This window comes from Myotis daubentonii, chromosome 8 (assembly GCF_963259705.1).
Source record: "Myotis daubentonii chromosome 8, mMyoDau2.1, whole genome shotgun sequence".
Classification (NCBI taxonomy): Eukaryota; Metazoa; Chordata; class Mammalia; order Chiroptera; family Vespertilionidae; genus Myotis; species Myotis daubentonii.
The window spans coordinates 28,903,594-28,918,577 of NC_081847.1; positions in this window are offsets into that span (position 1 = coordinate 28,903,594).

Consider the following 14,984-nt stretch of genomic DNA (forward strand, 5'->3'; position numbering starts at 1 on the left):
TTTTCTCTTCACCACTTGCTATCGTCATAACAAGCATCAAGTACATGAGCCCCTTTCCACCAAGTTACTGAACATACACATCTCACCTACATATGCTTGTGAGTGTACAAACTATGGGAAGAACTGACTGCAATACTACTAAAGGGACAAAAGAAACAAAACAGCAACCACAAATATTATAGGACGCTAAGATACTGCGCAGCTATAATTTTTGTTTGTTTTGTTTTAAATTGGCTAGTTGGTTTTCATATATGTTAACCATACTCTTTCACTTTTTGAAGTTTGACCATTCCTTAAGATCGACTTCGTGTCTTTCTTGCTTCCAAAAATACCTCTTTACATATCAAAATAGCTATCAAATACCAAACAAGTAGGCAATGTCCTCAAAGCCAGCTCCCTGGGCTGAAGAGGCCAAATGCTCCAGTCAAATGATTCACCCATCTGGACTCAGGAGTACAAAAGTGGAGGTTAAACCAGGGGTTGCCCCACAGTGGTCTGCACCTGCTTCCATGGTTACAATTTTTAAAAATTCCAAATGCACTCTTCATGAGCAGAACTTGCTAAAAACAAAAACAAAACAAAACAAAAAGCTACCATTAAAAAGAATTTGGGCCAAGGAAGGACTTGTCAAGATCATTCAAGTCAGAGATTCCTACCGTCTTTGGGATCATGCAGACTTTGAAAATCCATGGAAAGCTGTGGATTCTTTTCCCTCCAAAGTGCACTTAAGATCTTATATAGAACTATAAGGAATTTTTAAAAATCTATACATATTATGAGTCTCATCCATAATCTTCATAGAATCCATGGGCTCCCTAATTAAAATTATCTGATTTAATCCAAGCAGGAATGAGAGTTCTAGAATAGTTAAGTCAGGGGTCCTCAAACTACAGCCCGCGGGCCACATGCAAATACAAATATTGTATTTGTTCCCATTTTTTTTTTTACTTCAAAATAAGATATGTGCAGTGTGCATAGGAATTTGTTCATAGTTCTTTTTAAACTATAGTCCAGCCCTCCAACGGTCTGAGGGACAGTGAACTGGCCCCCTGTTTAAAAAGTTTGAGGACCCCTGAGTTAAGTAGTTAGGAAGTTGCAGTGGGGAGAAAGGATCTTGAATAAAAATGAAGCTGGAGAAACCAAGATGGTGGCATAGGTAAACACTGGAAATTGCTGCCTCCCACAACAACTTCAAAAATACAACGAAAAGACAAAACGGACATCATCCAGAACTGCAGGAAGGCTGGTTGAGTGGAAATTCTACAACTAGAAGGAAAGAGAAAAGCACACTGAGACTCAGAGGAATTGCGGAAGAAAAGTACAGAGGTACGGAGGCTCAAGAGCGGTGGAAAGGGGCTGGCACCTGAGGACGAGGCTGTCTTTTTGAATCAGGAGGGAGTCACAAGCTCCCAACTGCTCTGAACTCCAGTTCCAGGAAGTCTCTGGGAACCCAGGACTCATACAGGGAGAACCTGGACTGTCTGGCAGCAGGCAGAACTTGGAACTTGAGGGTGGCTTTCCCTCAGAGGTGCTTGCAGCAATTACCAGGACACTGAGACGCGAGGCCCCTTAGACAGGGCTGAGGATCAGCCATAGCTGCTTGCTCCACCCTGTTGATTCCCTGAGACTCTGCCCCACCCAGGCTTCAGCAGAGGCTTTTGCATATGAATGCCCTGGCCCTTTGCAATCTGAAAATTACATAACAAATTGCAGCTGGGACAGACAGACCCAGAACTTCCAAGAGAAGGCCCAAGGTCCCATAGCAGCTTGCATTGCTTCACAGCTCGGCCTCATCTGGGCACCTCCAAACTCCAAACAAAGAAGGGGAATCTGCAGATCTCTTCGTAGCTCCTGCTGGGTAGCCTCAGGCAGAGGCTAAATTAGCACCTCCTTAGATCCAAGAGCCAGTGTACCCAGTGGTCAGAGTGGGACCATCCAGATTACAACTCCTCAGGTCCATAAGTGACACACTCAGGGGGCAGACTCAGTGAGCACCAAAGCCCCACTGAAGCAAGTCTTGCCCCAGAAGGGTGTCTTCAGCACAGAAGTTCTCCCACTGCAGACACAGCTGATTCTCACAACCAATTGGCATGGAGGTCAATTCCTCCCAGTGATAACTACAACAATCAAGACTTAACTACAACAAGACTACAATAAGACTGTGCACAAAGCCCACAAAGGGGTGCACCAAGAGTGTCCACCTCAGGTAATTGGGGAGGCTGAGCCACTGGGCCCTATAGGACACCTAGCACAGAAAGCCACTCTACCAACACAGGGAAGCATAAAAAATGTGGAGACAAAGAAACAGGTCACAAATGACAGAAATGGAGAAAAGCAAATGACTGGATATAGAGTTCAAAACCACACTTTTAAGGTTTTTCAAGAATTTTATGGAAACCGCCGATAAATTTAGTGAGACCCTGGAGGATATGAAAAAAAACCAACTAGAAATTAAGCATGCACTGACTGAAATAAAGAATAATATACAGAGATCCAACAGCAGACAAGAGGATCCCAAGAATCAAGTCAAAGATTTGAAATACAAAGAAACAAAAAATACCCAACTGGAAAAGCAAAAGAAAAAAGAATCCAAAAATATGAAGATAGTGTAAGGAGCCTCTGGGACAACTTCAAGAGTACCAACATCCGAATTATAGGGCTGCCAGAAGAAGAGAGAGGGCAAGATATTGAAAACCTATTTGAAGAAATAATGACAGAAAACTTCCCCTACCTGGTGAAAGAAATAGACTTACAAGTCCAGGAAGTGCAGAGAACCCCAAACCAAAGGAATCCAAAGAGGACCACACCAAGACACATCATAATTAAAATGCCAAGAACAAAAGACAAAGAGAGAATCTTAAAAGCAGCAAGAGAAAAACAGTCAGTTACCTACAAGAGCGTACCCATACAACTCTCAGCTGATTTCTCAGCAGAAACTATGCAGGCCAGAAGAGAGTGGCAAGAAATATTCAAAGTGATGAATAGCAAGAACCTACAACCAAGATTACTTTATCCAGCAAAGCTATCATTCAGAATTGAAGGTCAGATAAAGAGCTTCACAGATAAGAAAAAGCTAAAGGAGTTCATCACCACCAAACCAGCATTATATGAAATGCTGAAAGGTATTCTTTAAGAAGAAAAAGGTAAAGATACAAATTATGAACAACAAATACATATCTATCAACAAGTGAATCTAAAAATGAAGTGGATAAAAAATCTGATGAACAGAGTAAACTGGTGAATATAATAGAACCAGGGGCATGGAAAGGGGGTGGACTGACAATTCTTGGGGGGAAAGGGGTGTGGGGGTGCAGGAAGAGACTGGACAAAAATCGTTCACCTATGGATGAGGTGGGAAGGGTAAAGGGCAGAGGGTGGGATGGGAACTGGGTGGAGGAGAGCTATGGGGGGGAAAAAAGAGGAACAACTGTAATAATCTGAACAATAAAAATTTAATTTAAAAAAAAATGAAAAGCAGTCAGCTTTCTATTTGTGGCCCAAGTTAATTGCCTTTTTTTTTTTCTTCTTTTCTGGGTGAACTTTAAGACTGGGAGATCATGTGACTGGAAACATAAATTCCTAGGAATAGGCAATATGTTGGTGCTCCCGAATGTATCCACAAGAGATACACAGGAGAAGAGAGTCCTAAACTTTAAGGCCATCATTACTTATTCCAAAGTCTGTGATATAAACAGATACTAAGGGCCTATTTTATTTGTTTGATCATTTCAGGCAGTTAGACTCCTGTGCATTCCTTGCAACATTAAGCATCATGCCTTTCCTATTGCTAACATTTTGGAAATGTTCCCTCCCAGAGCTGTTGGAAATATGTCACTGATATTCCACAATGAAGTAGCAACCTGTTAGTTTTCCTGGAGCTGCCCTCCTATGGGAGCTATGAGACACCCTGTCCTGGCCACTCGCCCTCCCTCTGTTCATACAGAAATCAGCCAGGTTAGCAAGAGCAGCCTAGCAAAGATAGCACATTGCCTGTATTTAAAGTGGTTCTGATTCTTCCTGCGTGATCCTAAGCAAGTTATCCAACCTGTCTGAAACTTGGTGTTCTTGTGGATGAAGCAGGAATAGTAATCAAAATGGCTTACAATGTTGCTATAGATGCAAGGTCATCGATCCCGTGTGTTAAACAATTAGCCTGGGGCTTGGAACACAGTAAGGCGAGGTCCACATTAGCCATCGTTGTTGTTATTAACTTCTCAGGGGAAGCTCAGAGCGGGTGAGGAGAGACAAAACACGAGAGGTGACCAATGCTTGAAATTGAAGAAGACATTGTAAAGCATCTTGGCTTGACCTCGATTAAAAATACAAAAACAGCCCTAACTGGTTTGGCTCAGTGGCTAGAGCGTCGGCCTGCGGACTGAAGGGCCCCGGGTTCAATTCCGGTCAAGGGCATGTACCTTGGTTGCGGGCACATCCCCAGTCGGGGCTGTGCAGAAGGCAGCTGATCGATGTTTCTCTCTCATTGATGTTTCTAACTCTCTATCCCTCTCCCTTCCTCTCTGTAAAAAATCAATAAAATATGTTAAAAAAAAAATACAAAAACAAGTGAAGCCCCTCTAGCCCTAGTTACTGGGAAATAAAATGTATGAAAAGGGTCTTAAGTAAGGCACCAAAAATACCTCATTCTAAGATGCAGCCCCAGGGGTAGGGGTGAGGGGCGTGCTTAACAGGACAAGATCCCCATGTCATCAATCGCCTGGGATGATGATGCTCTGTTCTGCAGTGAGAGCTGCTGCCTCTGGTCCAGCCTGTGCGTCCGAAGCACAGCTGAAGCGCAGCTGCTTGTCAGCTTCCAGCTTCAGAACAGACTGACATCTGTGACTGAAGAGTCCGCGTATTATAGGCAGAGAGAGTAGGGGCATTCTCTGGAGAGATGTTGGTTTTCTTTCGAAGTAGCTGTTTTGGGCTTTAGTGTACTTTATTTCTCATTCGTACAGAGGACATCCGTCTCTCTAATCCGCTTAGGCTGATATTTTTCACTATACTGGAGGCTCCTTAAGCACCTACTGTCAAGAGCTGTATCTCCTCTCTGTGTCCTTTTGCCTCTTGCCTTTGTGCTGCAAGGAGTCTACCCTGGCCGAGCTCCTGTGTCTGAAACTGGTTGGTCCCCTAGAGACAGACAGACATCTGGAGGCAGACTCCGCTCTGGCCGGTCAGTGCTCCAATGGTAGGTATTGCAGGTGGCTGAGCAAACTCGCTGCAGATCGGGCCACTCCAAAAATAAACTAAAGCATCTTGCTTCCTACCTTGAGGTTGAGGCTCAACTCATTCCAAACAGCCTGTTTACATAACAGCCTGGAGTGTGGCAGGAGCGGCGATCCCTTCCCCGGTAAGAACCTCAGCATGTCCAGTGTCCAAGCTGTTTGGGTTCAAATACGGGGCAAGGCCCAGAATGGGAAAGCTCACGGGGTCCCTACAACCACAGCAAAGAAGATGGGCCTGTTTTTGCAGAGTTGCCACCCTGCAATCCCCACCCACCAGCCTTCAAATGCCCAGCACCGCTCGAGAAAAGCACCCATTGGATCAACAGACAGAAGACAGCTTTCACATTTCCAACCTCAGTGACCAACTCATCACTGGCCCTCAACCTTCCTTTCACATGATGCTCTCACACTAATTTTTTTTTTTATTTTAAAATTTTAAACCTTTACCTACATTCTGTAAACCCACAAGCTATTCCTCTTCCTCTCTTCTCCGCCTCTTAAAAGAATAATGATCTATTTGCAAAGAAATATACTTCAGCTCCGTCAGGGTGGCTCAGTGGTTGAGCGTCGACCTATGAACCAAAAGGTCATGGTTGGATTCCCGGTCAGAGCATATGCCCAGGTTGCAGGTTCAGTCCCAATGGGGGGCATGCAGGAGGCAACCGATCAATGATTCTCTCTCATCATTGATGTTTCTATCTCTCTCTGCCTTCCTCTCTAAAATTATATATATATATTTAATAATGCCATGCCGTGCATCTTTATTAATCCTGGCTTTGCGAAATGAAGTTTTAAAAGCTACTAAGTATCTTCTTATTCAGTGATTTTCAACTTTTTTATCTCGTGGCACATGTAAACAAATTACTAAAATTCTGCAACACATAAAAAAATATCTTTTTTACCAACCTGACCAAAAAATAGGTATAATTTTGACTCATTCACATCAGATGGCTATTATTGTGTCGGCTTATTGTCATTTTTTTGTTTGACAATCTAAGGGAAAAGAGGTCAGTGCCCCTCACTAGTCAGGTATTGCACGTTTTAAGGATTCTTGCAGCACACCATGGCACACTGGCTGAAAATTGCTGCTCTAATTCATAGAATTGCTCTCGTAGAAAGAGATGAAACAACTGCTTTATTACTCAAAGACCATGTGCCTATATACACTCTGTTTTCCATCTCTCTGTCATTGCTTCATTGGCAGGATGCTTGCTTTCAAATATAAATGAGTCCAATTTTGTAACTTCTGTATACCAGGCGTTCCGCTGAGCGATGTGGGTGACCAGCTGTCTGAGAATCCATTATCCAGGGTTGGCTTCTGCGTGTTACAGGGCGTCTTCTTCCTAGTGCCGTGTAAGTTTACAATATTCTTTTTTTAAACAAAAATATATTTTTTAAAAAATAAATATACCTCAAACCTTAGGAAATTATGAATATGCAACTGTTTTTGACCTATAAAATTTTTCATGTAGTTCAACCTAATACCCCCAATCTGTAACAGTACTTATTATGGAAGGAATGACAGAGGATGAGGGGATCTTGAGTGGTCATTAGTCTCTGGAACACAGTAAAGCCAGGTCGACATTAGCCACTGTTGTTGTTATTAACTTTTTAGGTTAAGGCACAGAGGCAGGGAGAGGAGGGGACAGATGGAAGAGGTGATCAATGTCTGAAGTTGAAGAAGACATTGTAAAGCGTCTTGGCTTGACCTTGATTAAAATACAGAAACAACTGAAGTTCTTCTAGCCCTAGTTACTTTAAAACAGAATGCATCAAACAGAAAGGATCTTAATTAAATAGGGTATCAAGAGGACCTCATTAGAAAGACTCCTTTATAAGATTCAGTCTTACGGGTAGCAATGAGACAAGATTTCCATGTTATCAAATCCCTGAGATAATGATTTTCTTGTCTGCTGTGGGAAGTTCCAAAAAAAGAAAAAGAGAACAAAGAAAATGGAAGAGAAGAGATTTTATCAAATACACTAGAGCAGGGGTGGGCAAACTTTTTGACTCGAGGGCCACAATGGGTTCTTAAACTGGACCGGAGGGCCGGAACAAAAGCATGGATGGAGTGTTTGTGTGAACTAATATAAATTCAAAGTAAACATCATTACATAAAAGGGTACGGTCTTTTTTTTTTTTTTAGTTTTATTCATTTCAAACGGGCCGGATCCGGCCCGCGGGCCGTAGTTTGCCCACGGCTGCATGAGAGGCTCGATGCATGAAATTCATGCAAGGGGCTTGGCCCTCACAGCCCCAGCTTCGTCCGGAAGGTCGTCTGGAAGGTTGTCTGAAAAGTTGTCCAGCCGGTTGTTCTGCTGTTCAGTCTATTTAGCATATTAGCTCTTTATTATATAGGATAATGCAAGAAAATTTCCTAGAACTTGAGAACGTGTACCTATAGGCAAAAAGATACCACAGAGAAGCCAGCAAAATAAATGATGAAAAAAGCATTCAAAGAACTCTCATGAAGTTTTAAAATACCATCAATAATAAGAGTATCCTAAAAGCTTCAGAGGGGAAAATTTAGAGCTCTCTTGAAGAAATAGGAGTGAGCACTGGATTTCTCAACAGTTCAATACATAATAGAAAATAGTGGAGCAAATGTCTTCAAAATGCAAAGGAAAAATCATAGTTAAATAACAATGATCTACTTAAATGATAGTATTAACACAATTGAGAGAATATTCCCTGGGTTTAATCACATGGGAAACTGTTATTCTACTATTCTCTATCTAGCCAAACTATCAGTCAAGAGTGTAGACATTATTAACGCCATAGCTGGTTTGGCTCAGTGGATAGAGAGTTGGCCCATGGGCTGAAGAGTCACAGGTTCAATTCCAGTCAAGGGCATGTACCTCAGTTGCAGGCTTGATCCCCAGCCCTAGTCAGGAGGCAACCAATTCATATCTCTCTCTCACATCGATGTTTCTGTCTCTCCCCTTCCTTTCCACTCTCTAAAAATCAATGGAAAAATATCCTCGGGTGAGGATTAACAACAACAAAAAGAATGTAAACATTACTGACTTCACTTATATGTGGAATGTAATAAACAAAATAAACTAACAAACAAAATAGAAACAGACATAGATACAGAGAACAAACTGTCAGCTGTCAGAGGGGGGTGGGGGGGGGGTTGGGGAGCTGAGTGAAAAAGGTGAAGGGATTAAGCAAAAATAAAAATACAACTTTGTGAATTAGGTCTGGAAGTAAGGGTAGACCTAATGTTTTTCAAAATTAGATTTCAAGTATTATTTTTACTTTTAACGTATCTTTCACTTAGATTGAAGTATAGATACTGTCAATAGTATGGCAATTACCAGGCAGATAGGGGGGTGGGGAAAGGTAGAGGGTAAATGTTGATGGAAGGAGACGACTTGAGGTGGTGAACACACAATGCAATATACAGATGATGTATTATAGAATTGTACACCTGGAACCTATGTAATTTTATTAACTAATGTCAGCCCAATAAATTCAATTAAAAATTTTAAAAAAAAGAAAACAATTGTACTAAGGAGGGAAAAAGAGTGCAGAGTAAAGACATTTTCAAACATTCAGGATTTCATAGTATTTTCTCCCCAATACACCTTTCTTTTTAAGACAGGTAACAAAAGGTATTCTTTACAAAAATGGGGTAATAAGTCAAGAGATTTGTTAGTAAACTAGAGGCCCAGTGCACAAAATTTAAAAACATTGCAATATATATCCACAAAAAATCCTGCCATTTGCAATGACATGGATGGACTGTGAAAACATTGTGCTAAGTAAAATAAATCAGACATAGAAAAACAACTACTGTATGACCTCACTTATATGTGGAATCTTAAAAAAAGAACTCATAGAAGCGGAGGGCAGATTGGTAGTTGTTTGAAGTAAGGGGTGGGGGTTGGGGAACATGGGTAAATATGGTAAAGGATACAAATTTACCATTATAAGGTAAATAAGTTCTGAGGATCTAACATACAGCATGGTGACTATAGTTAACAATACTATATTGCAATGATTTTCAACCTTTTTCATCTCATGGCACACATAAAGTAATAAGTAAAATTCTGTGGCACACCAAATATATATATATATATATATATATATATATATATATATATATATATATATATATATATTACATTTTTTGCTTAACTGATAAAAAAATAAAAGGTATAATTTTGATTCAGCCACACTGGGCAGCTATTATTGTGTTGATTGTTGTCTTTTTTTTTTTTAATTTGACAATCTAAGGGAAAACAGTTCAGTGCCCTGATTAAATAGTCAGGTATTGTATGTTTTAAAAATTCTTGTGTATACCAGTTGAAAATTGTTGCTGTATTGAAAGCTGTTTAGAGAGTAAATCTTAAAAGTGCTCATCATAAGAAAATAATTTATTACTATGTGAGGTGATAGATGGTAACTAAACTTATTATTATAATTATTTTCCAACATACATAAATATCAAATCATTATGTTGTATACCTTCAACTAATATTATATATTAACTATATCTCAATACAAATGGAAAAATATAAATATATACATACATCCACACACAGCATTAAATAGTAAGCAAATAGTATAAAAGAGTAGAAGGAGGCTTTCTCTGTTATTTAGTAATTTTGTGATTTAGGTCTGGAAGTAAGGGTAGATCTAATGTTTTTCAAAATTAGATTTCAAGAATTATTTTACTTTTAACATATCTTTCACTTAGATTGAAGTATAGTACCTTGCCATATTTAGAACCATGATTCAGATAATTTTACTATTGCTAAAATAAAATTTGACAGGTCTAAAATCAGCATGCTTCCTACCTGTCACTAAAAAATTCTCTGGCGGCTAGAATCTATTTATGTTGTCTTGTAGCAACCAGCCACTATCTTGGATTGTGCAAGAAGGCCAAAATGTCCTCTATTTTATGTTATTGACATGGACATAAGTTAAGAAGAAAGACTAGAAGAGAGATACTATGTTGATTCATTCAACAAATACTTATTTTGAACTCTGAGGCTAAACCACAAAACATAATGCAAGATCCTTGCTTTCAAGGAGCTCATGTTCAATTTCAGAACTCATATTCAGTTTGAAATTGAGTTACGTACTGAATAACAGACTAATAAACTGCACAACACCATAAATGAATCTCAGAGATATTATGTTGAGCAGAAAAGCACATACTAAATGATTCCATTTACATTAAGTTCAAAAGTAGGCAAAACTAATCTCTTATGAGGGAAGTCAGAATTTAGGTTATCCTTGGAGAGAGGAGTACACGTCTTTCCCCCCTTTTGGTCTATTTCAGTCCATGCAAAACATCTGGAGTGAGTACTAAGACAGTAATCAATAAGACAAAAACATGCAGTGTAGGGTCATAAGGATTCTCAAACTCTTTTCCATAGCAACAGACACTTGAATGGGAATCTTCTCATGACACAAAAGATAGTAGGGGAGGACCACACACCCAGAGAACTTGAGTTATGTGTACTTCCCTGAGTGAAAGCTGTAACTCACCTTCCTTTTCCTAACATAGCACAACAGTATGTCGGATACTTGAGTGAGGTTGCTCAAAGAAACAGGGCAGAACCTACCATTATCTCTCCAATGTTATAATAAAAAGATGACTCTGTGAAAGTGATTTAGTTTATGACAAATGGAACACTATCATTAGTTTCAATAAAGTAGACAAAACTGAACTGATGTTTTTGTTGCTTAAATATGGTATGGCTAAAAGAAATGCCCCAAACCCTGCTTCCGGCCTTCTTTTCCCAAATTCAAATTAGAACCAGTACAAACCCACTGTCACCATACTGTCCAATCAATTCCATCCTGCTCTAGTAATTCCAAAATGCTTTCCTTTTTTTGATAGCAAAAAAAATGGGTTTTTCTTCAATTTCCAGACTTGTTCTCATTCATGTACACTATCCTATCTCTTTGTTCCCAACTCTAAAATTAGCACAAATTCTACCACTGAGACTCTTTGTGCAGCTGAAAAATTAAGGAAAGAAGGCAGAAGAGACATTGTTAGAAGTGGCACTGTTACTTATGGGATGGGAGTGATTTGAGTGGTAGAAGAAGGACCGGAATCTCCAAAAAGTTATTTCTCCCAATGTTCAGATGAAACCTGAACAACTCTTCTTAAAGCTCAAACTCTAAAATTCAAACCCCCTCCACCACCTCACCTTCATGCCAACAGAGGTGGTAGTTATTCTCTCTTACTTTAGTATGAATTAAGAATTAACTGAGTCATGTAAAAAAGGTGTGATAAGAAGCTGAGGCAGCAGTGTCCCTTGTGTGAAGTGGGGTCCAGAAGCAGAGAAACCCAGAAGCATCATATCTTTTAACTGATTTTGTTCATGGTAGCTCCGAAGAAAGGAATAAGGGAATAAGGCAATAGAGCAGGGTGATACAATCATAGGTTTCAACTTTGTTGCTTCACATCATTTTCAATGATTTTCAGGGCTTGTCATGTGACCTAACTTTAAAAATAAGCTCTGTAAGAGTCAACTTTGCTCTTATAATAAAAGAATCTGGTTCCCTTTTTGGTCTTTTCTGAATTATGGAAGATGAGTTAAAAACATAATTTAATCCTAAACCACGGCTCAAAAAATGCTTTTCTCAAGAAAGATGGAATTTGAGAGGGGTAGGGGGGAAAGACTGGCTTTAAAATAAAATTTTCTTTTCCTGGTTGCTTCTTCAAAAAAAGCCAGTAGTATGAGTCTAGACAGAGAGAAGAGAGCCAAGGTCAGGTAAGAAATATTGCTGTCCTTAGCTACCGTTCAAGTACAAGATGGAATTACATAAACATTAAGAGTTTCATCCTTTTTTCCAAGGCTGTCAAGTTGCCTAACACAAAAACAACACCGTCTGAGAGTCCCATGCCTATGGTTTAGGGGCCATGAATTAATTGGCATATGAAGGGGGAGAGGAAGAAAGATAACAAGAAAGTTTCCTCCTGTTCTCTTCCTATCTTTCTTAACATAAAAAACAATAATCAATAATTTTAAAAACATATAAAAAAGGAGAGAGGAGGGGTAAACACACACACACACACACACACACACACACACACACACACACACACAATGACTCTGCAGGCAGCATCTTCGTTTTGAAAATTTCCAGACCCAAGATGCAATCTAGTAAAAAGTTTGTATTCCTCCATGGCTTAAAAGTCCCTGAGTCTTAAGGGCAGTTTGCAGAATGGCTCAGTAGGACCAGAATGGCTCAACCCTGGGAGCTCACTTTCCAGGGTTGGTTTCCATAAAGTACATCTCAGTTGAATCAGTTGCTCATGCCTTGCTGCTCATTCAGATCCAAATACTTGAGTGTCCTAAATCATCTGCCACCAATAACCACTGAGTGTTTGACAATCTCAAAATCCATTAGTCAAATTCCTTGTGGATTGATTCAATGAGAGATACTTTAAGTGATCTCCCTGCCCAAGAATCATAAACTGATACGTTATCGGCCAGGATTTGATCCAAGAGTCAAAGAATCAGAAACACCAGAAAGTAGCTAATAAAGGATTTATTACAGAAATTTGACATAAGACAATGGTAGGAGTTGGTTAAATAGCCTACATGAATCTGGATCTTCTGTGTTTGGATCTTCTGCAACAGGGCATGTGGGAGGGTTGGGAAAACACCAAGAAAACTTGGTTTTAGTCCATTCTCCACCTCAGGCTGTTTGGCCTTGGGGATGTTTCTGGACTTCTTGTAGTCTGTTTCTTCACCAATTAAATGGAAACAATACCTTCTCACAAAGCGTTTGTGAAGATTAAATGAGAAAGCAAACATAAGACATCTAGCACAGAGCTTGATATGTACTGAGGGCTCAAGAAATGTCATCTGAATCTAAATATGAAAATTCTGGAGGCAAAGTATTGCATACATCAAGCCTCAAATTTCTGAAGAGAGGAGAAAAAACAGTCAGCATCCATTGCCTAAACCCACATTAAAGCATGAATATTATATCACTCTTTTTAAAAAAATATATTTGTATTGATTGCAGAGAGGGAGAGGGGAAGAGAGATAGAAACATCATGATGGGTGAGAATCAGATTGGCTACCTCCTACATGCCCTACCAGGGGTTAGACCCAAAACCCAGGCAGATGCCCTGACAGAAACCATGACCTCCTGGTTAATAGACCGATGCTCAACCACTGAGCCACAATGCCAGGCTTCCATCACTCAGCCAATAGTGAAAAGCATTTGGGGAGCCTGATCAACACTCTAAATCAGCAGTTCTCAACCTGTGGGTTGCGACCCCTTTGGCGGTCAAACGACCCTTTCACAGGGGTCGCCTAAGACCATCCTGCATATCAGATATTTACAATATGATTCCTAACAGTAGCAACATTACAGTTATGAAGTAGCAACGAAAATAATTTTATGGTTGGGTCACAACATGAGGAACTGTATTTAAAGGGCCAGGAGGTTGAGAACCACTGAATAATTATCATTTTTATGGGCATTTTCAGCCAAAACCAAAAGAATAGTACTGTCAACAGCAGAGCAGTGGTGACCTGAGCTGGGTGGGTCCACAATGAAAGCACACAATCCAGTGCCAAGTCAATACAAAGCCCGGGCACAGGAGCATGTTTGTTGCCTTCAGGTTCCTGTGGCAATTATCTGTGATAGGCTCCCTGGGATGGCTCGCCTGGTACTGCCAGGATGAGCTCATGGAAGCAGGTCATCTGAATGCACGCACCACCCCTACATAATTAAAACCCAAAGCAGATAAGAGAACTCCATTCTACCGACAAGAGTCTCCAAACTGTGGCTTCAGCAAGGACTTCCTTCTCTTTTTTCCTCAAAATAGTTGCTGGAATGCCAACAAAACGGAGCATTTCTCTCTAAGCATCCAAAGCCATGTTGAAGTGGTGGCCAGAAGACATGCAAATACGCAAGAAAATCCAATAGAAGTGGGGCCAAAAGCAGGCTAGTGGGACACATGGAATTGTCTGGGCAGAAAAACACAAGAGGCAACTACTGTTTGGGGCACATTTAGAGAATGCAAACATCATTCCTCAGGCCAGAGGCTGGCATTACTGCATAGGAGCCAGCAAACACTTACCTACTTGGATCATCAGCGTCTACTCTGCATGCACTTTTACTCTGTCCATTCCCTTCCTCTCTGTCTTAAATTGCCAAAATATCAAAAACCTTAAATCATCAAAAATATCAAAAAGCTACTTTGTTTAGGTGCTGAGATGATAAATTAAATGTATTTTCATCTTTCCCCTTTTCTACATTTTTCAAATTTCTACATATTACTTGTGTAATGAAAAGAAAAACAGTATTTTTAAAAACAGCAATCTGATGGTGATATTTATACCTTCTGTTTTAAAATGATTTATGTATTTTCACTTTTCTTCCAGTAACTCTGGGCCAATATTGTTTCACCATCTGGCATGTTCACTTTGTTCTTTGCTGCTAGATTCTCCTCTCTGTCAATGCCCAATGAGGTTCCACACTCATGAAGCCTTCACTGACTGCTCAGCCACAGTGGTATTACCTCCCTCTAAATTCTTACTACCACATTTCCCAAAATGTGTCCCACAGCACATTAACTTTTGAGTTTAATTTTTCAGTTTAATTCTCTAGAACAGTTCCATGAACAAATAAGTTTGATAGATGCTCTCTATTATATCCACCCTCTAGAAAGTCACAATTCACAGTTGTACATTAAAGGCTTTGAAAAGTCCTGCAGCAAGGCAACTATTTCTTTTTCTCCACCTTACTTTTTTTATTTCTTTTTCACATACAAAA